This window comes from Antechinus flavipes, chromosome 4, assembly GCF_016432865.1.
Source record: "Antechinus flavipes isolate AdamAnt ecotype Samford, QLD, Australia chromosome 4, AdamAnt_v2, whole genome shotgun sequence".
In the NCBI taxonomy this organism is placed as follows: domain Eukaryota; kingdom Metazoa; phylum Chordata; class Mammalia; order Dasyuromorphia; family Dasyuridae; genus Antechinus; species Antechinus flavipes.
In genome coordinates this window covers 222,699,090-222,726,073 of record NC_067401.1, presented here as the reverse complement: position 1 = coordinate 222,726,073, position 26,984 = coordinate 222,699,090, and the positions used below count along the sequence as shown (strand labels likewise).

Sequence of the window (26,984 nt, the reverse complement as noted above, 5' to 3'; positions counted from 1 at the left end):
CAGATTGGCTAAGATGACAGGAAAAGATAGTGATGAATGTTGAAGGGGATGTGGGGAAACTGAGGCACTGATGCATTGTTGGTGGAGTTGTGAACTGATCCAACCATTTTAGAGCAATTTGGAACTATGCTCAAAAAGTTATCAAAATGTGCATACTCTTTGATCCAGCAGTTTTTACTGGGCTTATACCCCTAAGACATCTTAAAGAAGGGAAAGGAACTCGTATGTGCAAAAATGTTTGTGGCATCCTTTTTTGTAGTGGCTAAAAACTGGAAATTGAATGGATGCCCATCAATTGGAGAATAGTTGGGTAAATCATGGTATATGAAAGTTATGGAATATTATTGTTCTGTAAGAAATGATCAGCAGGATGAATACAGAGAGGCCTGGAGAGATTTACATGAACTGATGCTAAGTGAAATGAGCAGAACTTCAACTTTATACACTTTTGTACATTATATATTATATACTTCAACAACAATACTATATGAGAATCAATTCTGATGGAAGTGGGTCTCTTCAATAATGAGAGGATCCAAATCAGTTCCAATTGATCAGTAATGAACTGAACCAGCTACACCCAATGAAAAACACTGGGAAATGAGTGTGAACCACAACATAGCATTTACACTCTTTCTGTTATTGTTTGCTTGAATTTTTGTTTTTCTTCCCAGATTATTTTTACCTTCTTTCTAAATCTGATTTTTCTTGTGTAGCAAGACAACTATTTAAATAAGTATACATATATTGTGTTTAACATATATTTTAACATATTTAACATATATGGGACTACCTGCCATCTAGGGAAGGGGATGGAGGGAAGGAGGTCAAAAGTTGGAACTGAAGTTCTTGCAAAGGTCAATATTGAAAATTACCCATACATATGTTTTCTCAATAAAAAAACTATAATAATAAAAAAGAGATAAAAAATTAAAAAAAACTTCAAAACCAAAACCAGTTAGCCTCAAATAGATGGAAAACAGGACAGTGAGAGAAACAAAGCAAGTTTTTCTGATAGAGTCCTCATTCTCCAAATTATAAAAATGATGGGATACCAATCAAATTGAATGGCTCAACAAATTATGAACTGATATAACATGATGGGTACAAAACTAGGAGAATTATTTATATGATAACAAAAATAATGTTAAAAAATTAAAAGAAAGGAAAACACTTTGAAAGACTTACTGACCATACAATAAAATGAAAACCCCAATTTTAAAGGATTTTTGATAAAGCCTTTCTGAGTAAAAGGTGATGGACTTGGGGAACAGAATGAGCTGTATATGTTTTAAACAGTCATCATTGGAATTTGTTTGATTGTGCATATTAGTAATAAGAATTTTGTTTTCTGTTTTAATTGTAAGGAGAGAGAGAAAATAACTTTTGTCACTTCAGAGTAGCATTGAATTAAAAATTTTTTAAATGGACCAGCCATGCTACTGTAAATATAGTTGGAATTGTTCTTCTATTTGGATGCTGTACTTCTATTAATGCAGTATAAAACTGCATTAGCTTTTTTATCTACAATATCATATAATATTTTTATTTTTAGTTTGAAGTTAACTGAAAAATCTGTCTTTTTATTAAATGCTCTGTCACTGTGTTCCCAATTTTTTACTAATGAAATTTATTTTTGGATCTCAGTTATAGGCTCTTATATTTATTTTCATTAAATCAGAGAGAAACAGCATAATAGGATAGGTAAAAGACTAGTGTCATAATCAGATAGAATGGCATTCAAGTCCTGTCTCTGACATGTTTTGATTTTATGATCCTAGGTATTTAAGAAATTTACCTTCTCATTGATCAAAACAATCAAGATTGTAAATTGTATTTCCAGTTCTTTAACAACCTGGCCATTTCCCCATGATTTTTAGTGAGGAAGCAGGAATTTGTTAACTTTACCAAGCAGTTTACAAACATATTTTATTTGCACAACAACCCTATGAAATAGGTATTTTTAATATTCCAATTTTACAGTTGAGGAAATTGAGGTAGACAAAAGTGACTTGACCAGAATCATATAACTAAAAATTTCTGAGACAGGATTATCTACAGTGGCTCAAGGATCACATCCAATATTTCTTTAAATAAATGGTGAATTTAGTTTTTCTAGGTCTCTGTAACTTAATGCAGGCAAGACAATGGTTCCGTTATCATTTTATTGATGAGTATCATTTTCCTGTTATGCACTTTTATTCTACTCTTTTCATTAAAAAAAAAAAATCTTTCCTAGTAGAGAAATTTAGTTGAATTTTTCTGCTGATTTTTAAAAACTCATTTTATCCATCTGAGTAGCAAGTCTACCTCTCTTTTGATTTTACCAAATAACAGCAAAACCTATTGTTTTTATTACTGTTGGCATTCATTGTCAACCTCCAGACAATCTGTATTCCAACATTCTTAATGTGAATCCACATTTCTAATTTGAGGTTGGCATACCTGAATGAAGTTCAGTAACCTCTGAAACTGATTTCCTTCTGATTAATTCCTAGGACCAAAAATTTATAGGTAGAAGGTATCAAAGATGACATCTAGGACAATTATTATAATTGAGGAGAATGAAGCTCAGAATTAATTGACTTTTCCTAAGTCACAGAGGTAGGAAGTGGCAATTTTGTGAATAAAACCCAAATCCCTGTCTCCAAATCTAAGCATCTTTTATTTTTTTTTTCCTCATTGTATCACAATGAATCCTGATTTTCCTATTGCAAAATGAATCTTGGGCTTTATTGGAATGACCCAAGTGAGAAGAAAAACTTATGTTCAAAATGAAGGTTATACAATCTGCTTAATATTGTATTTGACATTAGTGAGCCTTTTGAGTTCTACATACTTTGCTGTTTGGGTAAGTAACTAGGTGCTACAGTAAATAGAGAGGATGTTGGGTTTTTGGTCAGGAAGACCTGAATTTAAATTTGATCTCAGACAAATTTATCTAGGTGCTAGGTGACTTTGGATAAACCCTATTACCTCTGACCATTTTAGTTTCCACAGGTGTAAAATAGGTATTATGATTATGACCTACTTCATAGAAATGTTGTGAGAATCAAATAAGATAATATTTGTTAAGATGCTTAGTAGAATGCCAGGCCCATAAAACAAGTGCTACATAAATGCTTACTCCTTTTCTCTTTTCCCTAGCTAGATTTCTGTTCTTATCTGAATGATTATCACTACAACTAATTTAGATCCCATGCCTTCCATTTTTGCTTTTATGGTGTGAATTTCTAGAAATCTTTCATAAAGGATTCATAGAACATGCTAAAAGCCTAATTCAGGTACTTTTAATGTTGCAAAGGTACTGATGTAGTACTTGGGCTGTCCATTTTTTACACCTTAGCCTTGGATGCATGATCAACATAACTTGACTTCCAATTTTATATGTCTTTGATATCTTCAATGACCCTTCTCATATTCTAATTTTGGGCTTTATATAGCTGATTTTATCATTTAATAAACTTTTTAAAATATCACATATTTAGTATGTGATAGATATATATGAGGCTGGAAATTTTGATGTATATAAGATATTTATTATTAACAAAAAGTAACAGGAAAGAAGAGCTGTGGAACATTCTAACAGTTTTGACATATTTTAAGTAGATTGGAGCATGAGAAATGACAATCTTGGAAGAAAAAACATAAAATAATGTCTAAGCAGTTGAGAACTTATCTTTATAAGATTGCATTGCAATCACAGCCATTATTGGACTTCTTGCATAATTGTCCCTATGGAACATTTCTTTAAAGCATACTTTTAAATACCTTAAGGTGATATTAATCTTTGCTTATAATCCTACTAATCATCTATATGAAGAATAATTTGATTCATATTATTTTTACTTTACAATCAGTGCATACTAAAGGCACTTTTGTCATGCCTTTCTAAATTTTATTGGGGAGATGAAAATTTACTTTTATGTTTTTCTGATAAATGTGTATTTCAATTTGCTAGGTATCATGGACCATCCACTTTTTTGGACAAAAGAATATTGATTGATTATATATGTTTTTCATTTTTTTGTCTCCTCCAGCAGGAGGTTGAGTATAATGTTTTTGGCTTTGTATTTCTACTTCAGAGTAGGCTCTTAATAGCTTCTTATTGACTCAGTGAAGAAAACATGTTTTTGCACATGAACTTAAAATAATCAGAATAGAGAAGGAAAAAAGACTAATCAAAGCAATATGGGCAGAGGTCCTGTAACACTGGCATCTGTAATGTTTCTGGGGAGAGGAAATGTCTTGGAGCAAGTAACTTTGCATGTATTACTTAGGTCTTGTCCTAAAAGTGAGTTTATTTCTGTAAAGAAACAATAGAGGATTTGGAATTAGGACATGTTTTCAAAACAGGAACACCTTAATGGTACTAGGCTTATTCGTATGGATATTACTCTAGTTTTGATCTGAGAATTGCCTTATGATCTTAAGGTTTGTGCTCTTAAATAAAATTCCTTATCATAAAGAAATACCTTCATTTTAAAATATTTTCAATTAAATTTCTGGTGCAAATTGTTTTTCCATCAGTTTTCCCGGAATCTGATTAGCCCTGAGTAAATTGAAGAGAGTTCTTGTTTCATTAAGAACTGGGGTATTAAAACCTGGAGTGAAGAGGTTTGATTTTGAATTTGAGAACTTTGTGGTCTTTTAGCCTACCATTCCCCTTAATTAGGCATTAAAATATATACAGTATTGTGTGTGTGTGTGTATACATATATATGTATATGTATACATATATATTTATGTATATATATTTTTACTATGTTATATTAATGTACATATGCATATATGTGACAGGTATGTATTTAATTCATTCAGCAGATTCTAACACATGCAAATCTTCCTACCATTGGTATTTCAAAACAAATTTTCAGGACAGAAAGTTTTGAGAAGGATTGTGAAATAATTGGGAAATGAATAGAATTGTTTGAGGATTAAGAAATGAGGTTTAATGTTGCATCTGCTCATTGCCTAAAGTACTGTGGGAAAGCCTTATTGAAATGGCCCAAGTGAGAAGAAAGACCTCATATCCAAAAAATTACAATGCAAGAGATTAAGTTTTCTGAGGTAAGAATTTGAAGGGGAATTTGAATCACACTTTTTTGGTGATTTTATTAAAGAACATTTTGAATTGGGGTGGGGAAGAGACAATTGCACTGCTATACTTCTGGTACCATTTGGATTCATTTTCTTTTTTTTGGACACTTTAAATAGTGATTTTTCTTTAAGATGGCACAAAACATTTACGACAAAATTCATCATGTAAACCTTTTGTAATGTTCTAGAGGAAATGTCTTGGAGCAAGTAACTTCGCATGTGTTACTCTTGTCCTAAAAGTGAGCTTATTTCTATAAAGAAACAATAGAGGGTTTGGAATTAGGATATGTGTTCAAATCCTGGCTCTCTCCTTCATTGTATATGACCTTTGGCAAAGCACCTCACTATTCCATGGTCTCACAGATAAAGTGTGGATAATGTTTTCACTATGTAATTCACAGAGCTGTCATAAGGAAAGGATCTTGTAATTTTTAAAAGTACGTAAAGATGACAAATACTTTTAAACTGAGAGACAAAAGAAAAATATGCACTTTGAGTTCTTCTTTAGAAAATGTCCTATTTTCATTTTGTGTGGGTATCATTATTTTGTTAGTAAGACTTTTCTGGGAAAAGATTCTGTTTCTAACCACTGTATAATTTTAGTTTAAGGGGTGATCATTGTAGAAATTCTATGCAATTCATTACTGAGTAAATAACAAAATAATGACTACAAAAGAAATAATTTTAAATAGTGTATGATTGATCTGTACTGAGATCTGATAAGTTTCTTTGGAGATTTGTTTTCTGGCTTGGACCTTATCTCTTTTAACCAGGAAGCATGAAAAGTAATTAGTTCTTGCATGTAACATATTTGATTAGTTTAACTATTCCTCTGAGAGAAAGCGAAATTTGATTATTGTATTTTTTTCCATTGAAACTGAAGAGAAGAAAATTGATTTATTGCATGTACTGACTGATAAAAAGTCCTGCACCCAACTTGAGTCTTGTGGAACTTCTGTTCCACAGAATTTTTTTTTTTCTTGTTTTGATGTTGCAGCCTGCAGATGTGAGCTGTTTTTGTATGGAAATAATAGTGCTAGCTATGAGTTTCTTGGAAAGAAAGAGTTTAAAAGCTTTGGAGTGCTACAATTGCAGTCTGAGCAGCCAAATGCACATTGATGGAATGTTAGGTGAAGCCCCCAGGGGGTCATTCAGCAGCAGCATCTGGAAGGAAACAAAAGTGTGTCTGTAGGGCTTACTTTTCAGGCAAATGATTAAGAGGCGATTAAGTATAGGTGTTAGGATGTGAGGGAGGGAAGGAAGCGATGAAGGTGTATATATAATGTGGAACAGAGGGATTACGGGAAAGATTTAACAGAATGAATCGTAGATCACAGTTGAATGTATAAAAAAAGCTGGAATAGAGATTTGGATGGAACAGCCTGTAGGCATCACATAAAACAGAACATGGGATTCGAATAAGACAAAACATGGCGTGAAGCATTTTTTGGAACAAGAAGGGACAGGGATGATGTGTAGTCATTCCAAATCATTAGAAATCATTTCTTGGAGTTGGGAAGATATCCTCAAGTTACACCTTCTTTGTCTATTCTGATTACATCAACTGGCCATGCTTCAAAGTCCACAAGGAATTCTGGGCTTTGGAGGGTGGAAATTTCAGGCTTTGATAAAGTGAACAATATTACTAGTTGTTTTTTTTTTTTTTTTCTTTTAGCAGTTTCAGAAACTGTAGCAACATATTGTTCTTATCTAAGTTGATAGGAGTGTTCCAAAAAGCTTAAACAAAAGGCTTGTGGGGGAAATTTTCACATTGTTAATTATGTACGGTAGAAATAATACAGAATTTGGAATCTGACACCAATTTCAAATTCTTTTTTGCCAAGTTATTTATTACTAACTAATATTTATATGTCATACTTTATGATTTGCAAATAAGTTTGCAAATAAAAATATTATTTTATTTATAAATTGGTGCTATTATTACCCCCATTTTACAGATGAGGAAACTGAGGCTAAGCAGTTTATTGATTTAATCTCTGAGGTGTAAATTCCTCATTTCTAAAAAGAGAGAGTTAGGTTAGATGACATTTAAGGAACTTCTTAATGCCTTTCAAATCTAGACCTATATCCAGTGATTATTTGACTGAAAAATTCTTTTTCCTCAAACCACAGTCATGAAGAGGTAAATCTGAGCTGTGTGCTCCAACATATGCCATATTTCTGATCTGGAATTTAAAAAGATTATTTTTAAAGGATTAATTTAGCCTTAAAACATTTATGTTCATTTATTTCTCTAAGAACAGGCCACTTTCTTACAACTAGGAATTGGGGATTAGGAGGATTCCTGAAGTAGTATAAAGCGATTTCAAATGTTTTATAATCTTTAGGTAATCTCCAGCAGTCCAGAAGTCCCTCTGAGGTTTCTAAATGTGGAAGTATGAACATTCTGAATCCTAAGGTACTAGAGCACTTTCTGGTGATAATCAATCAATCCATCCACAAAAATAAAATAAAATAATTTCAAGGATTCAGCATGTGCCAGACACTGCTTAAGTTTTGGTAATACAAAGATGAAAATGAAATAGTGCCTGCCCTCAAGGAATTTGTATTCTAGTGAGAGACAACACATATGTGCATATGACTATGTATAGACTATATACAGGTAGTTTTGGGAAGAATTGATTAGCATCTGATTACTGAGGTGGGATCAAATTTCATGAAGATTTTATTTTAGCTGAGTCAAGTCAGAGATTTCTAGAATTTAAGGTGAGGAGGAAGTACCTTGAAGGGCAGAACAATTAGCACAAATGCACCAATACAAGAGATGAAGTATGGGTGACCAGTATGTGGAAGTGTAGCCAATAAAAGTGGAGAAGAGGAATATGAAATATAAGAAAACTGGAAAAGTTTGAAGGATTCAGTTTGAAAAGAGTTTTAAATGCAAAAAAACAAACAACTAAATCCCAGAAATTTCTATTTGATCCTTAAGGCAGTAAGAAACCAGTAGGGTTGGTTGAGTAGAGGAGGAGTAGCATCAGAGCTACACTTTTGGGCAAACACTTTTTTTTTTTTAAATAAAGCTTTTTATTTTCAAAACATACGCATGAATAATTTGATAACATTGACCCTTTAATAGCCTTGTGTTTCAGATTTTCTCCTCCTTCCCCCTCCCCCTCCTCTATATAGCAAGCAACCCAATATATGTTAAACATGTTAAAATATGTGTTAAATCCAATATGTATAAACATATTTATACAATTCTCTTGCTGCACAAAAAAAAAAATCAGATTAAAAAAAGAAAGTAAATGAGTAAGAAAACAAAATGCAAGTGAACAACTTGAAAGAGTGAGAATATTATGTTATGATACACATTCAGTTCCTAAGTCCTCTCACTGGGTGTAGGTGGCTCTCTTCATCACCAGATCATTGGAACTAACCTTAATCATCTTATTGTTGGAGTCACCTTCATCAGAATTGATCATTGTGTTGCCATATATAATGATCTCCTGGTTCTGCTCATTTTACTTAGCATCAGTTCATATAAGTCTCTCCAAGCTTTTCTAAAATCATCCTCCTGATCATTTCTTATAGAACAATAATATTCCAATCCAATATTTCATTCATATACCATAACTTATTCAGCCATTTTCTAACTGATGGGCATCCACTCAGTTTCCAGTTTTTGGGTAAACACTTTTGAACCTATGTGGATGGTGAATAGAACTAGGGACAAACAAAGCAATTTGATCAACTAAGAAATTATTGCATTAATCCAGAATGGGGTGACCAGGGCTGAAGTGGGGTATGAACTACCCTAGATCTGTCCCTTCCCAAGTCCCTGAGCGACTTGCCTCCCATTCTCAGATGACTTGTCTCCAGTTCTCAGACTGGACAAGAAACAAAACAAACAAATAAACCCCTGCCTTTCCTCCTCACTTTATTGAAGGGGAAACTAACCGCTTAAAGATGACATTCAACAATTTTGTTCAATTGACCAATCAAAATAGGACAACATTTAATCTACTCATTACCTTTTATTACAAATATTCCTTTACAGTTTTTTCAACCTGTTATCTTTCAGGTGAAAATTAGCATGGCATAGTTGAAAGCCATTCAGTCTGAAAGCCAGGAAGATACGAATTTGTCACAATTTTGATGCCTAATACATTATTGAATATGGGCAAATCACTCAATCTCTCATTGTGTAGGCAATTCAGAGTATAAGTTACAGAGAAGTTACTGAACTACACTGGTAGAAAAAATTGCCTCAATTTTAGAATTCTATATTCTTGTGCCTATCATTCAAGAAATCCCCAATTTAAAAGTTTTCTTCTCCTTCATCTCCTCTACCCCTATACTTATTGCTAATTCCATGATTCTAATTCTCTGATTGCTAATTCTGTGATTTGGCTTAGATCAGCTAAAGTATTTTTATTATAGTCCGTAATCCAGGATGGTTATTGAGAATATCAGGTTACATATTACGTAAATAGAACAATATTCATACCTAATAAGCATATGTAGTTATAGTTTGAAGAGTCTGGTTAGCAGGAAAATTTTTCTGCTATCCTGGCTTTCAGAGGCAGCATGGATAAGACAGCTCTTTGAGTCATGTAAGAACTGTCTTTACTCTGCCATCTTGGCTCTGCCTCCGTGTCATGTAAGAACTGGCTTTCAAGTTCTGCATCAGACATTTACTAACTTTATAACTCCGATAGTCATGTAATCTTCTAATAATTCATTCACCTGATTTTTAAAATAAAGAGCGAGACTTAGTATTCTCTAATGTCCCTTTTTAGTTAATTGAAAGATATGTTAATTTTCTGTCAGAGGCTAGTGAAAATTATATGCATATGTATATTACATGAATATGATTTTATATATATATATCTTTATATATAAAGATATATATCTTTACACCTATTGTTATAGGTGTAATCTTCATGAAGATTTTATTTTAGCTGAGTCAAGTCAGAGATTATATATATATATATATATATATATGTATATATATATATATATATATATATATATATATAATTTTTTCTAATCCTACTTCACAGACCAATAAACATCTTTCCTTGGGACACTTCAGATCCAATCCTAGACCCTAGGTTAAGAAGCTCTTCCTTAGTGAGTAACTTGATAATTTTTGGAACCAAAAATATCTATCATCTGGTGGTCAACATTTCTTGTGATATGTCTTGCTATACTCAGCCAGACTATTGCTCTGCCCACTGTTACCCAAAGATCCTTGGGAATTCAACAGGGTTGGGGAATAAGCCCACAATGAACTCCCATTGTCCATTGCTTCCCCATTTGCAAGCTAGTCTAGGAGTACAGTTAAAACCAATGCCCTTTTAAAGTGAGAGAAGAATCCTTTATTCAGTGATTCCTGAGTGGGACATATACCAAATACAGAAGCTGGAGCAAAAATTATACTGTGAGTTCTGTCCCTTACTCCTCCCTTCAGGTTTTAGATTCATCAGATTCAGAGTTACAATTGGTTGGATTTACAATCCAAGTTACAATTGGTTGGATTAGCAATCCAAGTTATAATTCTCTTTACCTAGCCATTCATATGTTAGAAAAATTGCAGGGGTCTACTCCCCCAAGGTGTGTCAGTTATATGTATGAAATTGATTAAGCATAAATATTTACAAAAAGCTTGCTCCCTGTCATTGACTCTAATTTGGTCCATTTTAGGCCCAGGCCACGTTATCAGGAACTTTGTTGTTTAGCCAATTTTTTGACTCATAAAGTCATTGGTTGGAGATAGTTTAACAAGATATTTCACTCCACCCTTCATCCTATGTTGCAGTATCTGTGGAAAACTAACTTTTCATATTTCTCACACCACCAACCAACTTTCCAACTTGGTAACCTTTGGTAGATACTATTTATGTTTTTCACTGCATGATCTTCTTAGTATCCAGAGCCAGTTCTGTAATCCAGAGTTATTGAAATAATGAAAATGAGTATTTCTCATCAGTATCTTTTCCCCTGGAGTTATTTCACAGTTCTTTAAAGGAAATCAGACCCTTGAAGGAATAAGCCACAGAATAGGGAAATCTGAAGATGAGTTGGGAGTTTATAGTTTATTTATACCATTAATCTAGTTAAGGAAAAGACTATCCTTTTCATTTTACAGATAAATTTAGGTCCAGTAGTTTGATGACAGACCTATTCATTTATTACAAAAAAAATTTATTGAATGTTTATTATGTAGAGGTCACTTCCCTAGGAATTAGGAAGTTGGAAGTTCTGAGTTCAACTCTGCTGCTATAGACTAGACTACTTCATGGACAAATGACTCCTCTGACCCTCATTTCCTCATTGAGGAAAAGGATATTGTCCTGGATGAGCTCTATATCTTTACACCTGTAAGTCTGAGACAGTAGTCATTATTGAGATCCATAAACTTGATTTTTTTTCCTTATTTCCTCATTGAGGAAAAGGATATTGTCCTGGATGAGCTCTATATCTTTACACCTATAAGTCTGAGACAGTAGTCATTATTGAGGTCCATAAACTTGATTTTTAAAAATAATTTTATATATAGTTCATTATAATTAGGTACTTCATATTCTTGTGTATTTTATTTTATCCATTTGAAAACATTACTATGAGGAGGGGTGCATAGGTTTTCCAGATTTTCCAAAGGGTTCAGGATACCAAAAAGGATAAGAACTGTTGGTGGGGGTCTAAAATATTGTTGGCAGAGGGCAAAAAGAATCTCTGCCTTTAATGAACCTTTTATGTAGTAGGGATAAAATACTATCTCTTTAGAAAAGTTAACTAGATAAATTTTTCTTTAGCTTTAAGGCTAAATTCAGTTCTTTTAATTTTCTCCCAGTTATTTCCTCTTATCTAATTCTTGAATCATTTTTGTTTTCTCTTGTGAAACTTTTATGTCCAAGTTTATTAGTTTGGGATCCTGAAACAGGATATGTTAATTTAACTAGGAACTGAACAAATGCAGAATAAAAAGAAAATGGAGGTTTTCCAAGTCTCTATTCAATTGACACACTTTTTGGTATTCAAGAATAGTTAGCTCCTTCTTCTCCTCTCAAATTGCTGCTTTCTGTGATTTCCTTACCTTGTTTTTTCTCAGAGAGCATGGATAGACCTTACTTTTGTTAGATGCTTACTCCCCATTTTCATCTGAAGTCCAGCATCTTGCTCCAGAGTAGGCTGTTTAGTAGCCACATCGAAGAAGAAAAGGAAATTCCCTACTAATGCTGTTCTCTTAGACTCAATCCATATTTCATAAGCAGCATGTTAAAGCCATCTCCACTTCCAGGTCTGAACCTTGGTGACTCTGTCAAGAGATTGCAGAATAGAGAAATGCCTCTGAACTTAAACCAGCAAGAGTCCCCCAACTTTCTATACTCCAGTCCTTGTTTTTGCTTTTTCTATTCAACTTCTCACCACAAGCCATTGTAATGTAGCCTGCATGGGGAAACTCTCTTACAACTAGGTCTTGTAGTGAGAGCTTGGGGCAGGTGCTTTGTTTTCTTGGCAATGTGAAAGAAATGGGTGGTATGTTTTTGAAAGTCTCAATTGGTATTTTTCTGTATATAAATGAATAGATAATTTTTGGAGTGCTACAATCTTTCCAAAGAATCACTCCTTGAGATTAGAGAAAGAAAGCCTTAGTTTCTTATGCACACAAGCATACCTATATGTATATATGCACACATACACATATACACATAATCCCCACACACATTTGCTGCTCAGCTATTTGCAACTCTACTGAACAATGTCCCTCTTCCAAAATATCCTTTGGTATCCACTTCTACCATGACCCCCATCTTCCTTCCTTCTTTTGTGTGTTTTCTCTCCCCAATACACTGTAAGTTCTTTGAGGGCAAGGACTTTCTTTTTATTAATTGTGATAACCCATAGTAGATGTTTAATAAATTTTCATCATATTGGACTGTATACATCTATATATATGTGCTTGCATGCACATAACACATGTATATATGTTTATGTGTCTATATACATATTCATATTGGACTGCTTACATATATACACTTGCATGCAGCGCATAACACATGCATGCAGGTTCATGTATCTAAATACATGCATATATATAATATAAGGCATGTATGTTTGGGTACAACACACATATGTACATTTATGTGGTAGGATTTATGTTATATGCTGGATGGTCAAAGAAAGGCACAATGAATTATTTTTTAGGAACATACATTTTAGAGGGGAAACAATAAGTAGGTAATTTTATATATGCGTGTGCATATATACATATATATGTGGAATAGTAAAGGAAGCTAATCTCAGAGAAGTAGGAAATACAATATTTTAGTTAATTTATACATTAAATGTGATTTTTTTTTTGAGCTGGCTAAGAAATCTAGCAGCTACTATGTGTTATATTATTTCTATGGGGAGATGCTGGACAAATTTCAAACTGCTGACCTGCAAACAAACTTGGAACACCACCTAAGTTGATTAGAACTTCTGTATTATAGTGTGACTCTACACACCATTTATTCATGCATTCTGTATTTTGTGTTCTCTTTAATATTGCATATTTAACATTCAGTTTGAGATTGGAAGACTGTGGAATGAATTAAAAAGCCTTCAAGGATATGAAGGGCTTTTTATATCAAGGATGTTGACCAGCTGCTTTCTACTTAGTCAGTATAATTTATGGAGTGTCCAATGTGTCCAGAGAACAGTTAGGACTGGAATGTTGGAATAGGCAGCTGCCTATATAACTCTATGATGTGATTTGAAGTTCATTCAAAAGCCCACTTGCCCTAAAATGTGCCCCTCACCAGTCTGCCTCAGGGCCTGCTATTATTAGGCTAATGTCTTTCACAGGTGTCTTTCCTTGAGATTGAAGAAAGGAAGCCTCAGAGTTACTTTCACAGAAAAGATTTTGACTTAGTCCAGAGTAGTCCATTTTCATCAGTAGCAACTCTCCCTTGACATCTGAGTTGGTCAGGTCATTTCCTTAGCTCTTTTCTATTATCTACAGATAAACGAAGAGAAAATGACTGGACTCCTAAGAAAAATTGGGATCCAGTGGTAGTTCAGGTAAGAGTTCCCCAGATAGCACAAAAGAACATTTTACCCTTTTGCTTATAAAATAACATAGTACTTCATGCTGTGATAACTTGATAAACTAGTCTGGAATAGGTAGCCAGAGTCAGCTCACTAGTGTCTCTGAAGCTTATAATTATAGTTAACAGAATTTTTATAATTGAAAAGAACCTTAGTGATCATTGAAATGATGCTATACAGTAAAATAATCTGTCCCATAGTAGTACTCAAGAAATGAGCCTCTAGCCACTATTTGAGGACCTTTAGTGAGGGGAAATATGCCATTTCTTGAGGAGACCCATTGCATTTATGAAGAACTCTGATTATAAGGAAGTTAGCTTTTGTTGCTATCAAGCCTAAATTTGTTTCTTTGCAACTCCTGTTACTCTAATTTCTGTCATATAGTCAGACAAAACGAGGATAGTCCCTATCTAAGTGTTGTTGTTCACTTATTTCAGTTATATCTGACTGTAACTGCTGTTGGGGGTTTCTTGGCAAAGGTATTGGAGTGGTTTGCCGTTTCCTTCTCCAGTTTATTTTATGGAACAAGAAACTGAGATAAAGAGCGTTAAAGTAACTTACGCAGTGTCACACAGCTATTAAATGTCTGAGACCAGATTTGAACTTAGATTTTTCTGACTTCAGATTAGACACTCTATTCACTGTCATTTAGCTGTGTTTATCTATGAGGATCCTTCAACTGCTTGAAGACAACCTTCTTATCTTCTAAGTCTTCTCTTTTCTTGGTTAAAAAAGTCCACTTTCTTCCATCAGTCTTCAAATGACAGACACCATCTTTATCATATTGGTTGTTCTCTTCTGGATTGCCTTCATTGAACTAGAATTCAGGGGTCCTCAAACTACGGCTTGTGGGCCAGATGCAGCAGCTGAGGACGTTTATCCCCCTCACCCAGGGCTATGAAGTTTCTTTATTTAAAGGCCCACAAAACAAAGTTTTTGTTTTTACTATAGTCTGGTCCTCCAACAGTCTGAGGGACAGTGAACTGGCCCCCTATTTAAAAAGTTGAGGACCCCTGGATAGTTCACAAAGGAGCATACCAAATTAATTACTGCTCTTTTGCAATGGTAATGAAACTGTCTATTTTAATAGATATGTAGTATGTTGTACTTTGTAATTGTCCATATATTGTAGTTGATAATAGATTTTTACCTTATTTGATGTCAGCTCACTGCATAAAAATGTGGAATAAGCACAGTAAGGTGTTTCCTTCTTGTCAGGCATTTGAGTCACATCTTAAGGTATTTAAATATTAAGCTTCCAGAAGGCCTGGATTTAAAATGGAGTTATTAATAATTGATAGTTGGAACCTTCTTTTCCCTACAGAGCTGATTGAATATGTGATAGGTGGAATATATATAGAATTAAAAGTCAAAGAATTTGGATTTTATTCCCAACTCTGCTAATAATCATTTGTGTGATTTAGGACAGATGAATGAAATTTTCTATGTTTTATTTCATTGTCTATAAAGAAAGATGGATAGATTAGATTTAGGTTCCTAACATTTTTTGTGTGTCATGACTCCCTTTGTCAGTCTGATAAAACCTCTGGACCCTTCTAAAAATAATGTTTTTAAATGCATGAAGATGGATATCATTAAAAAGGATACTAGTTATATTAAAATAGAAAAGATTTTTTTAATTCTCAAACCTCACCTTCAAAATCTTCACAAATTTTCACTAATGTCCCTTTTAGCTCTAAATATATTATTCTATTACTCCATAGCTTTTACAAATACAGTTTTCTGCATTAAGCCTTTAGTATCCACCATGATAACAGTTTCTAAAATAGGGACTTTCTTATTGTTTGGTCATAATAATTTATTTATAGAGTGAATTAGTTGGTTAGATTGTCAAAATCTCTCCTGGCATCGGAGTGAGGAAATGAAACACTGAACAGATAGCTTTTGAATTGCATTGAAGATCAAGAAAAATTAAGTGTATGGAAAGGTGGGACAGAATAGGCTATTTTGGAAGTGTGTAGGAGGAGGTGGATGAGAGGAGAGGAATAACAGAAATAATAGAAAGTTTAGAGCATTAAGACAAAAGGAAGCAGATATGGAAGATGTATATATACATATATCCTAATTAACCATTTTGCCCCAGGATTAAGATATTTGATGAGTTTGCATGGCGTGGATTATCAAACACAGATAATAGAAAATGCTTATAAATTGAACTGATGTGGACAGTTTCATTGAGCAGGGTAAATGCTGGGCTTGCAGTCAGGAAGATTCAGTTCAAATCTATCCTTAGATAATAACTAGTTAGGTGACCCTAGGCGTGTCATTTAACCCATTTTGTCTTAGTTCCCTCATCTGTAAAATGAACTGAAAAATAAAATAAAATAAAATAAAATAAAATAAAACCACTATGGTATTTTGCTAAGAAAATCCCAAATGGGGTTGGAAAGAGTCCACCACCATTGACAAGGAAAACAAACTTCTAACAAAAGGAGATCACCCTGGAAGCTCCAAGTGTTTTCTGGTATAAGAGAAAAAAGGAACAGGAAGTTATAATGTTAAATAATGTAGTTTTAGATTGCACAAGCTTCCTAGAAGTCTTTATTTTAGCCAAGTTTTGAGGAGTGAGGGAAAGTAAAGGTCTAGTGTAGAAATAAGAATTTAAAAAAAATAACATTTTGGCTCTGTTTTAAGGAAATTTAAAGTTGTAAGCACCTTTTAAGTTTGCTTCCAGATAAAAATAATAACATAATTATAGCTAGAATTTAAATGGCATTTCTATATCTTCTTGGTCCATTCTATATATCTTGGTCCATTCCACTTCCCTCCCTCTTACAATGAGGAAGGAATTCTCTGCTGTTTTTTTAGTGCTAATGTATATATAAAACTCAGATGATACAGTTCTTATGAACATTCTGATTTTGTGAGAAAGGCTTTTATTATTATTTTCCATTCAATTAGTCAGAAAATAGCAATTAGTTCACTAAATTCTTCCAAGAACAAGAATAATGACACAAAGGTTAACTGAGCTGATAAAAGATAATCTTAAGTGTTTCAGGTCATATCAAACCTAATACTATATTGAATCATTCATTTGCTGGTCCTGTGCTTAGCCCAGAAACATAAGCATATAGTCCCAGAATCTTCTTTCTTCTTTAGGTCTTCTCTCTACCCACTGACCACTCTTTGATGTTAAAAGGGAACTCCTGGAGTGAGAGAAGAAATTAAAATCCAGACTCTAAAGAGGATATAGGTTTTATTTGAAACTTAGTCCTTGCCTGTGGGCATTTAATACCAGTCAGAATTCATTGTCTAGTTAATTTAACTTTTAAATGAGTACTTTTTCCATAAAAAAGTTTCCAAAGAGAAAATAGCTATTACTTTTGCTTTCATGTAGGGCACAATTCAGCCAGGTTTTTAATTTGAGGTCTCATTTATGGTTTTATTGAATATCCCTCTGCTTTTAAAGGGTTCACTATAAGGTTGCCATTGCCAAAAATGCAATTGATGGTAGGAAGTGGATAGCATTGTGGGCAAATCCCAGAATGAAATAATGTCTCAAAAGTGATTTAATCTTGCAGAATGATTTTACATAAATTAAGTATAGCATATTGATGGTGGTAAGAATGATGGTAAATTTGATAAAATTGCATTGGTATCAAAATAAATCAACTCATCATAACTTAAAACTCACAAGTACCTTTTTAAGTGATGATCAGAATAATTTTATTCTTATATTTTTGAAAGATGTAATGAAAAGAATTCTCAACCCTGAGTCTAATCTTATTTAAAATAACTTGCTTGAAAAGTTTTTGTCTAGATGATTTGCCAGAGTATTAGTAATTGAAAAGTGATTGACAGACTGATAATTTATCAGTAAAGTTTGACAAAAGATACTTAATCTTTTTTTAAGTTGAATTCTTTGTCATGTACTTAGGAGATATAATAATTTTGGATGATTACAAATATTGATTGAGTTATTTTATACTACCAGTCATAATCCCAGGTATTTCATTGAAGGATGACAAAATCCAGAGTACTGGATGTGGAGCAGAAAAATCTAAGTTCACATATTACTCTATGGCTCTGGGAAACCACATACTCACCTTAGCTTCAGTTTCTTTCTTGATTACTTAAGAGTTTTATTGACATTTTGTTTATATTTTACAAATATTATCATATTCCCCCTTGCTCTCTTATAAAAAGTAAAACTCTTTAAGCAAAAAGTAATAATCCAGTGACCTCATTTGAAGGTGTGTTCATTATTCCATAGTTGTAGCTCCTTATATTTATAAAGTATTTTAATTAACATAATTCTCTTTTGATTTCCACCTTCCACCTCTTGAAAAAAAAGAAAAAAAGAAAAAAATTCCTTTCAATAAATATACATTATCAAGCAAAACAATTTTCCTTGTTGGAAATCTTCAAAAATATGTTTCATTTTGTACCCTAAATTCATTACTTGTCTGTCAAAAATTAGACAGCATACATCAAGAGTCTTCTGCAATTCCAGATGATTGTTTCATTAATCATAGCTGTTGAAGCTTTCAAAGTTGTTTGTGTTTATAGTGGTGTTGTTTTATATCAATTTCTACAGATTCTGCTTAGGAACTAAAAGGATACCCATAAATTGAAGCATGACTGAACAAATTATGGCATGTGAATGAAAAGTAAAACTGTTGTGTCATAAGAAATGAGGAAATAGATAATATCAAAGACACATGGAAAGACTTATATGTACTGAAATAGAATGTGGTAATTTGGGTAGTTAGGTGGCCCAGTGGATATAGCATCAAACTTAGAGTCAGGAAGACCAGAGTTCAAATCTGGTTTCAGACATTTATTAGCCACGTGACCTTGGACAAGTGATTTATCCTGTTTTCTTCGGTTTTTCCTCATCTGTAAAATGAGTCAGAGAAGTAAATGGAAAATTATTCCAGTATGTTTGCTGAGAAAACCCCAAATGGAATTACAAAGGGACTGAAATGACTGAATATCAAAATTAGACCTAGAGAGCAATTTATACTGATAATCTGGATATTAAAAAATGAACATCTTGAAAAACGTTTATAAATTGATAAGCAATATATGAGTAGCACTTAGAGAATATTTCATCTGTAAAATGATGGGATTGGATTCAACTTCAAACTACTTTACAATTCATAATCTAACATCTATATTGTTTAGAAGCTTGAATTCTACATTGAGCCTTCAACTACTTTCATGTAGTCATGTTAATTCTGGAAGCTTTCATTTTAATACCAAAAGATTGTTGAATGTTTGAATGTTTAATTCATTTGTGCTATATACCTTTGTGTTTGTCACTGACTTTTAAACTAAGTTTAATATACCCTAGTTTTCTGGACTTTCTCTAATGCTAGATAATTTTTTAGCCTTGATATGAGTATAGGCTGTGAGATAATTAAATACAAGTATTATTCCCCCTCCTATTTTTATTGTAATATGATGAAATCTTCCGTAATCCAATCCTTTACAATATATTTAAGATATTACGATAGTCTTAATTTTCTATGAGATTGTAAATGTGGTCAAAACCAGAATCATTTAGAGGGGAGAGGAAATTGATGGTTTTTGTATGAGAATTTAAAACTGTTGTCAGACTCCCAAGTATTATCCAAGTATCCATCAAGCAGTGTGAAATGTAGATCTAAAGTTCAAATGAGAGAGTGATTTATTTACTTAGTTATTTGCATTAAAAACATGGAAATCAATGAAATCACATGAATAGAGAGAGAGATGACAACCACTTTTCTTTATAATTAGAGGACTATCTGTGACCTTGGATCAGTCCACTTAGATTTTTTCTGCCCTCATTTTCCTAATCTGTAAAATTAAGTTATTAGACTATTTGAATTCTAAGACCCCTTCTGGTTATAAATCTCTGATTCAACAAGTAAGTACTTATGCAAGATTTTACATATTAGTTCTCTATACAGTATTACATAGACTGGCCTGTCACAAACATAGACTTTTCTCACAGTTGAATGGGCAGTTGTAAAGATGGATGACATGTTTGACTTATTTTATTACCCATACAAGACAGGCAGTTGAGATGATATAACCAAATTTTGTAAAGAAAGGATTTAAGAAAGTTATTATTAATATTTTTATTTTTACTAATAGAATCATCACAATTCAAATAATTCTATTTAAAACAAGGAACTGTCATTTCCAAGCCAACTCATAAACAGTCCAAACACAAGAGAGAATCTTGCCTTATAAGCAAGGGAGTTATGGGATTGTACAGCTGTGACAAAATTATATATCCCCATGGTTTTCTTAAACTTTGTGGCTGTAAGGTCACATTGCTTGTATAACTAGCTTAATATGAATGGTTAGTTGCATTTTCTATTATAAACCACTGTTTTCAGCAATTTATAATCCACAAAATGATTTCCATGACAAAACTTGGCAATACCATGTTTCAGGCTGGGAAATTCAACTTTTTCTAAAATTTGAAAGAAAAAAAAACCTCTGAATTTGGCTGCTTCTGTGTTTAAGGAAGGCAAAAACAATTTTTAGTGGTTTAAGGTTTTTTTTTTTTTTATTCTTTGGCAAATGTTGATATTTGATGAAGAAAAGCAAATTTTCTAGACTTACAGGCTTTCAAGTCAAATATTTCTTTTAGATTTTTCAAACAATTCTTTTAACTTAATTTGAAGTCTTAATAGAGTCCTACTAATAAAGAAAATACAGATATGTATCATGCAAACCATAGATTTTTTTGCAAGGTAGAGTTAACATTACAGTCATCTACAATAGAAATAAGGAATGTAATGTGTGCTGTTTATTGAAAGCAAAAATTTTAACAAAAAGGTATCATTTAAAATAATGCTATTAAATAGTAACATTATTCACATTAACATTAGTAATATGCCCCAACACAATGGTTCGTTCTCTCTCTCTCTCTCTCTCTCTCTCTCTCTCTCTCTCTCTCTCTTTCTCTGTGTGTGCATGTGTGTATTTCCCTTTTTTCTTCCCAAATCATGGCTTTTGTTGTTGTTGCTGTCATTTTTTATGTTCTTCCTGGCTGACTTATTGAATTCCCAAATAAAAAATAAATGATAAGTGATCTTTTTCAAAAATTGCTATTTTTCTTCATTCCTTCATCTTACTCTTCCTCTTCTACTTAAGATATCATAATCACCCTAGTTTAATTAAGACCCTTCCCATATTTTATTTTTGCTTTCCTTATCTTCCATTCATGTACTCCATTTTATTTTTAATTAAGTTGTAATATTTGTCATATATAAGAATTATCTGATAATTATTAAATATAGATATAACTTATTTGTGTTCAAATTTGCATTAAGGGGAAATGTAATTAAAAAGAAAAGGACATTGTCTAACATTAATGACTAAGTCATTTTTTTCTTTCTATACTACTTTTGAGTCTATAAATTTTATAAGAAACTTTGTTTCTTTTGACTACGGCATTTCAACTATTATATCACAGGCCTGTCACAGGATTTGAAATAGATTATCTATTATCTTATAATTAATTCATTTTGCTGAATCCAGAAAGGTTCATTACTAAATAGGCCACAGAATGATGACTTTTGGCTATAACTGCTCATAAAAGCCATGTACTAAGTTATATTTTAGTAGTGATCCATATTGATGGAGGACAAATATTATGGCAAAGAAATCATGGATTCTCGATGAATTGAAGGTGGAATTCTTGAAGAGGGGACCCCAAAACTCTGAAAATCCTTAAAGGAGAAAATCTCCTTCAACTCTGCCTCAGTGAGGGAACACTCACTGCCCCGAAGAACAAACAGTTTCATCTTTGTTATCTGGGTGGGGTCAGCTCAGTCCTGAAACTCATTGATTTCTATTCAAATTCTAGCTCAAGCTGAAACCCAAGTAGGAGTCAACTTGGATTCCACCCACGGGCCCCCTTTAGGTAAATCTCACATTATAAAAAGAGCCAAACTAAAATCCTCTCTTTGCAGAGGTTCCAAACATACCAGCCTTATGCTTGGCATGCTAAGAATCTCTGTCCACTGGAATGCTCTTTCCAGTGCCACCCTCACTTTATCCTCAACTATTTCCCTAACCAGACTTTATGCCTCTCTGTCAGAATTTCAAACCTTACTTCCAGTCCCTATAATAAACCTCTTTTATCAATCTAGGTTTTTGGGTCTTTAAATTCCTTTACGGAGAATCTCTGCGCCGCCAGAAGGGAGTCCCCCAAACTCCTTACCCTTGCATCAAATCCCAAGGGGTTGCAGGAGAGCTGGTTCCCTGAACCCCGAACTTGCCACTAAATCTTTTCATTTAACTCCTTGACTACCAGAAACCCTAATTTCATTTTGGTTTCCTAAATCTAAACCTCATCACTCCAGCGTATAGTCACTTGGCAACTCAGTTAGCATTCCCTTAAGTGTCCAAACATTGTCAAGGTTCTTGGTAGGATCCAGATAAAGACAAAAGACAGTCCTAACTCTCAAGGAGCTTACAATCTAATTGGGGAGACAGTGTGAAAGGTAGAGGGAGATTGAAAAAAAGCCCATTAGACCTGGCACTTATAAGATCAATAACTTTGGAAAGATCAGTTTCAATTAAATAATGAAATTTGGAGGTCAGACTACAAAGAAATAAGAGATTAAGAGGAAAGGAATTGGAGGTACTTATTGTAGATAGCCTTCTCAAGGAGCTTAACCTTAAGTGAGGAGAGAGAAAGGTCTGTAGCTAGCATGGCTAGATGGATTTAGTGGGAGTCTTTTCAGGAGAAACGAGCAGATTTATAGATATTGGGGAAGCAGACATAAATAAAGATGAATTGAAGTTTGGTGAGAAGAAAGGGTAGCTAGGTAGCACAATGGATGTAGTTCTGGTTTGGGGCCAGAAAGACTCATTGTCCTGATTTCAAATGTAACCTTATATACTTATGAACTATATGATCCTGAGCAAGTCATTTAACTTGTTTGCCTCAGTTTCTTCATCTGTAAAATGATATAGAGAAGGAAAAGACAAACTATTCTATTATTTCTGCCAAGAAAGCCCCAAATGGAGCCATGAAGAGTTAGAAGTGACTGAAAAGTAAATGAAAAACAAAATGATAGCAGGGTCTATCTGCCAGAGCAAATGAGATGGAATTAGATCACTTGTGCATGCATATGATTTTTCCTTGGCAAAAGAGAAATCTCCAGTACTTTTTTTATGGTTGCTATTGATTTAGATAAATGACTAAATCTACCTAGGGTCTGAAGTTCATATAGAATGACTAGTCATTTCTAGAGTTTATTTGGAGAATACCTGAATAATAGCATTTTCGAAAAGCTTGTTTGATATTAAACTTGTTCATTAGACTTCCTCTAAACTTCTGTTAGTAGCAAACAATTACTATCCTTCAGTTCTATTGTTATGTCATATGTTCTTGTAATTCAATAGAATAAATTACTAAAAAGTTTGAATGAGTAAATAATTAAATTTATATGTATGTGTGTATATTTGTGTATGTATATATGTAACATATATAAACATGTATATATGTATAAAATACATTCTTATTTATTTTAGTCCTATCACTTATTCTGTCATATTGACTTTAAGAAAGGGTTTCAAATTTTTAACTTGATATATCATGTCACTTACTTTTATGACATTCACCAAGTGAAACTTCTTTAAACTATTCTGAGGATAGAGATTTATGTGGATATATGCTGTATCAGTGATATTACTTTTATTTGTTTCAATCTAGATTTAAGAGAGAGAGGGGGACGTGACTCATGAGAAACTACAAATAGCTGAAGTGGGAAGGTTTAATGTTGACATGAAATTTGCCATGTGAACTATTTAGATGAGATATTAAAAATAAAGATTCTTCTGGGAAATTTGAAATAAAATGTCAACTCCCCTTTTAAAAAAAGAAAGTTTCACTTAGAGAATTATGCTTTATTCAGTGATGAATAAGCACACATGAGTTAGTAGTTTTAGACTTATTGTCAGAGTTGTGGGAGCATTTTACTTGGCCATAGTGTAGAGATTCACCTTGGGAATAGTTGCTGTGGGACAGGATATTTCAATCCTCATAAAGTCTTTATTTACACATAAAATCACTCTTCAAGTTTAGTACAAGTAGTGGTGAATGGGACATATAAAAAACTGTCTGGAAATTTCTACTGTGGGATGGTATCAGTTTCCTAGGGAAAGAGCAATCTTGGGGTAGAAGGAGGTAAATATGATGGAAAAGGGAGTAAAGAATAGCAATTATCACTACCAGGGGATTTACTTTTGTATCTAGAAGCCACAAATTATCACAACTTAGAGACATGTATACATATCCTATATCAATAATTTTCTAGAGTATGCAGAAAGATGGTTCTTTTTACATTTATGTTTGTTTGAGAAATGTTAGGAATTTAGACTTTCTTTTGCTATGATTTTCTTTAATAAACATGCAGATATTCAGCTCAAGTAGGATTGTTATCATTCAGACCATGAGGATCTCACACAGGAAAAAATGCAATATTTTCTATCAAAACCTAATGTTCAATGATTGATTGGTTATTGTCTTTCATGCTTGGAAAAGACAAAAATGAAATCAGTGTATTGGAATCAAGGTACAATATAACTAATCATACCAATATAAGATCAGAAGGTTCTATCCCAGGTCAGGCATAAATAATCCACATGAATGTTTGGAGTAGACATGTTTCTAAATTTGTAGGTCTCAAGTTATCTTTTGAGCTACTGCAATTCTGCTTTGTTCTTAGATCATGGGTGTGTCACACTGGGCAGTCCTGTGACAGTGTCTCCCATGTTTCACAATCAATTTCAGAGTTCTTCAGAGAAACCTTGAGGATGTCTCTGTAGTGCTTCTTCTAACCTTCCCAGGAGTGCTTGCCATGTGTGCATTCTCTGTAAAATAGTCTTTTTGGCAACTGTAAGTTTGGCATTTAATCAGCATGGCCAGTGCATCAGAGTTCCACTTTTTGCAGTAGAGTTTGAGTTCTTGGCAGTTCAACCTGAGAAAGGTTTTGTCTGGTATTATATCTTGCCAGGTGATGTTTAGAGACTTCCAAAAATGATTCAAATGGAAACTATTCAGTTTTCCAGCATGGCACGGGTAGATTATCGAGGTTTCACAGGTATATCTCAATGAAGTCTGCACTATAGTTCTGATTATCTTCAGTTTGATAGGCAGCCAACTACCTCTTCTCTCTCACAGTGTCCTTTGGAGCCTTCCAAATACTGAGCTAGTTCTGGCAAATATATGTATCAACCTCATCATCTGTGTGTTCATCTCTGGAAAGTATGCTGCCAAGGTATACATTATTTTCAATAATCATTCTCATGTTTATATAACATTTAATTTCACAAAGTACTTTATATACATTATATCATTTACTCCTTATAATGAACCCATAAGGCAAGTACTGATAGTATTTGGTATTATCTTTATTTTACATATGAAAAAACTGAGTCTCAGGTTGTCATTTGTCCTCCTCCATCCAACTTGTGAATGTCAGATGTAGGATCTGAAACCATAGCTCTTATGAAGGAAATAACTGTATTTTTCTTTATCCCTCTGCCACATTATCCCTCAAGTTTAATAACATTAGATTCGATCTCAGTAGAATTGGTTCTGGCCTTGGATATCTTATTATTACTGACCATAGTAAAATCATTTAATCTCTACAAGTCTATGTTTCTTCATCTGTAAAATGAAGATGATGCTAATCTATATACTTATATTAATGTGAAGTTTTGGGTATTAAATAAGGTAATTAATATAAAAGTAAAAGCACTATATAGCATACCAGACATTTGCAATTTTGTTTTGGAAATAAAGATAATATTACTTGGTAAAAATAATAGTTAATGATTACTATTATCATTTATAATAGTTAAATTTAAGTAGTACTTATACATATGCCCAATCAATATTTAAGTCAAGTGTGACTAAGAGCAAAGAATAACAATATAATAATATTCATTCACTCATTCATTCATTCAACAAATATTTATTTAATAAATTTGTGTTCTAGGCCCTGTGGAAATATAAAGACATATTAGTAGCGTTTGGACCTTTTTTGACACTGATGTTGATGACATGGGTACTGTTCCCACTGACATAGATAACAGCTTCTAACTGTTCTCAATCACCTGGTCAAGAAACATTTATTAAAATAGCACCTTCTCATCCTATTGAACTATTATATATGTCCTTCCATAGATCCCCTGAGAAGGATCTATATACAATGTGCTGCAGAACTTATTTTCACTCAAATACTCAAAAGGATTTGGGGTCCCCTTTTCTCTATGTGTGATATTATTTTCTCAAATAATGAAAATGACAATTCATTTATGCTTGCTCACCCTTTGAAACTCTTGCCCATGTCCACCCAATGTGTTTGGGATCTTTGATTTTTCCTGACATTGAGAGAAAAATAATGGAAAATTAAATTGTTCACATTTTTATCCCGACTTCTCACCATATGACACCAGTCTCTTTAAAAATTGCTAATATGTTTATTTGACATCCTTTATATAATTTCTTCATTGTAGCTCATTGTTTGTAATGTGGTGAAGACTGTTCACAGCCACCATGCTTTACTCCATTCTCCTTCAGTAATCTACAACTTCAGTTTTTTTGATATTACAGAAGTTTGGCTGTATTTTATGGATATAAATGTAACACTTGGATTTACCATCTGTTATCTTTTAGTCTTCCAACGTTATCAACACATCTGCTTTTCCAGTTTTGCTTGCCCTTGATGATGTGTTTTACAACATTTCTAGCACATAAGTCATCATTGGCAATATGCTATAGCCAACTTTGCTCCATCACACATTTCTCCATTGACCTTTAGGTCACCTATAATTTTGATCCT

The 26,984-nt window shown here is 33.1% G+C and overlaps 1 protein-coding gene across 1 annotated transcript in view; it reads left to right on the top strand.

Annotated features, from left to right (window-relative positions):
- The window catches only part of HMGCLL1 (3-hydroxymethyl-3-methylglutaryl-CoA lyase like 1), a 245,224-nt gene that overhangs the window by 31,560 nt on the left and 186,680 nt on the right, over window positions 1-26,984 (top strand). The window lies entirely within an intron of this gene.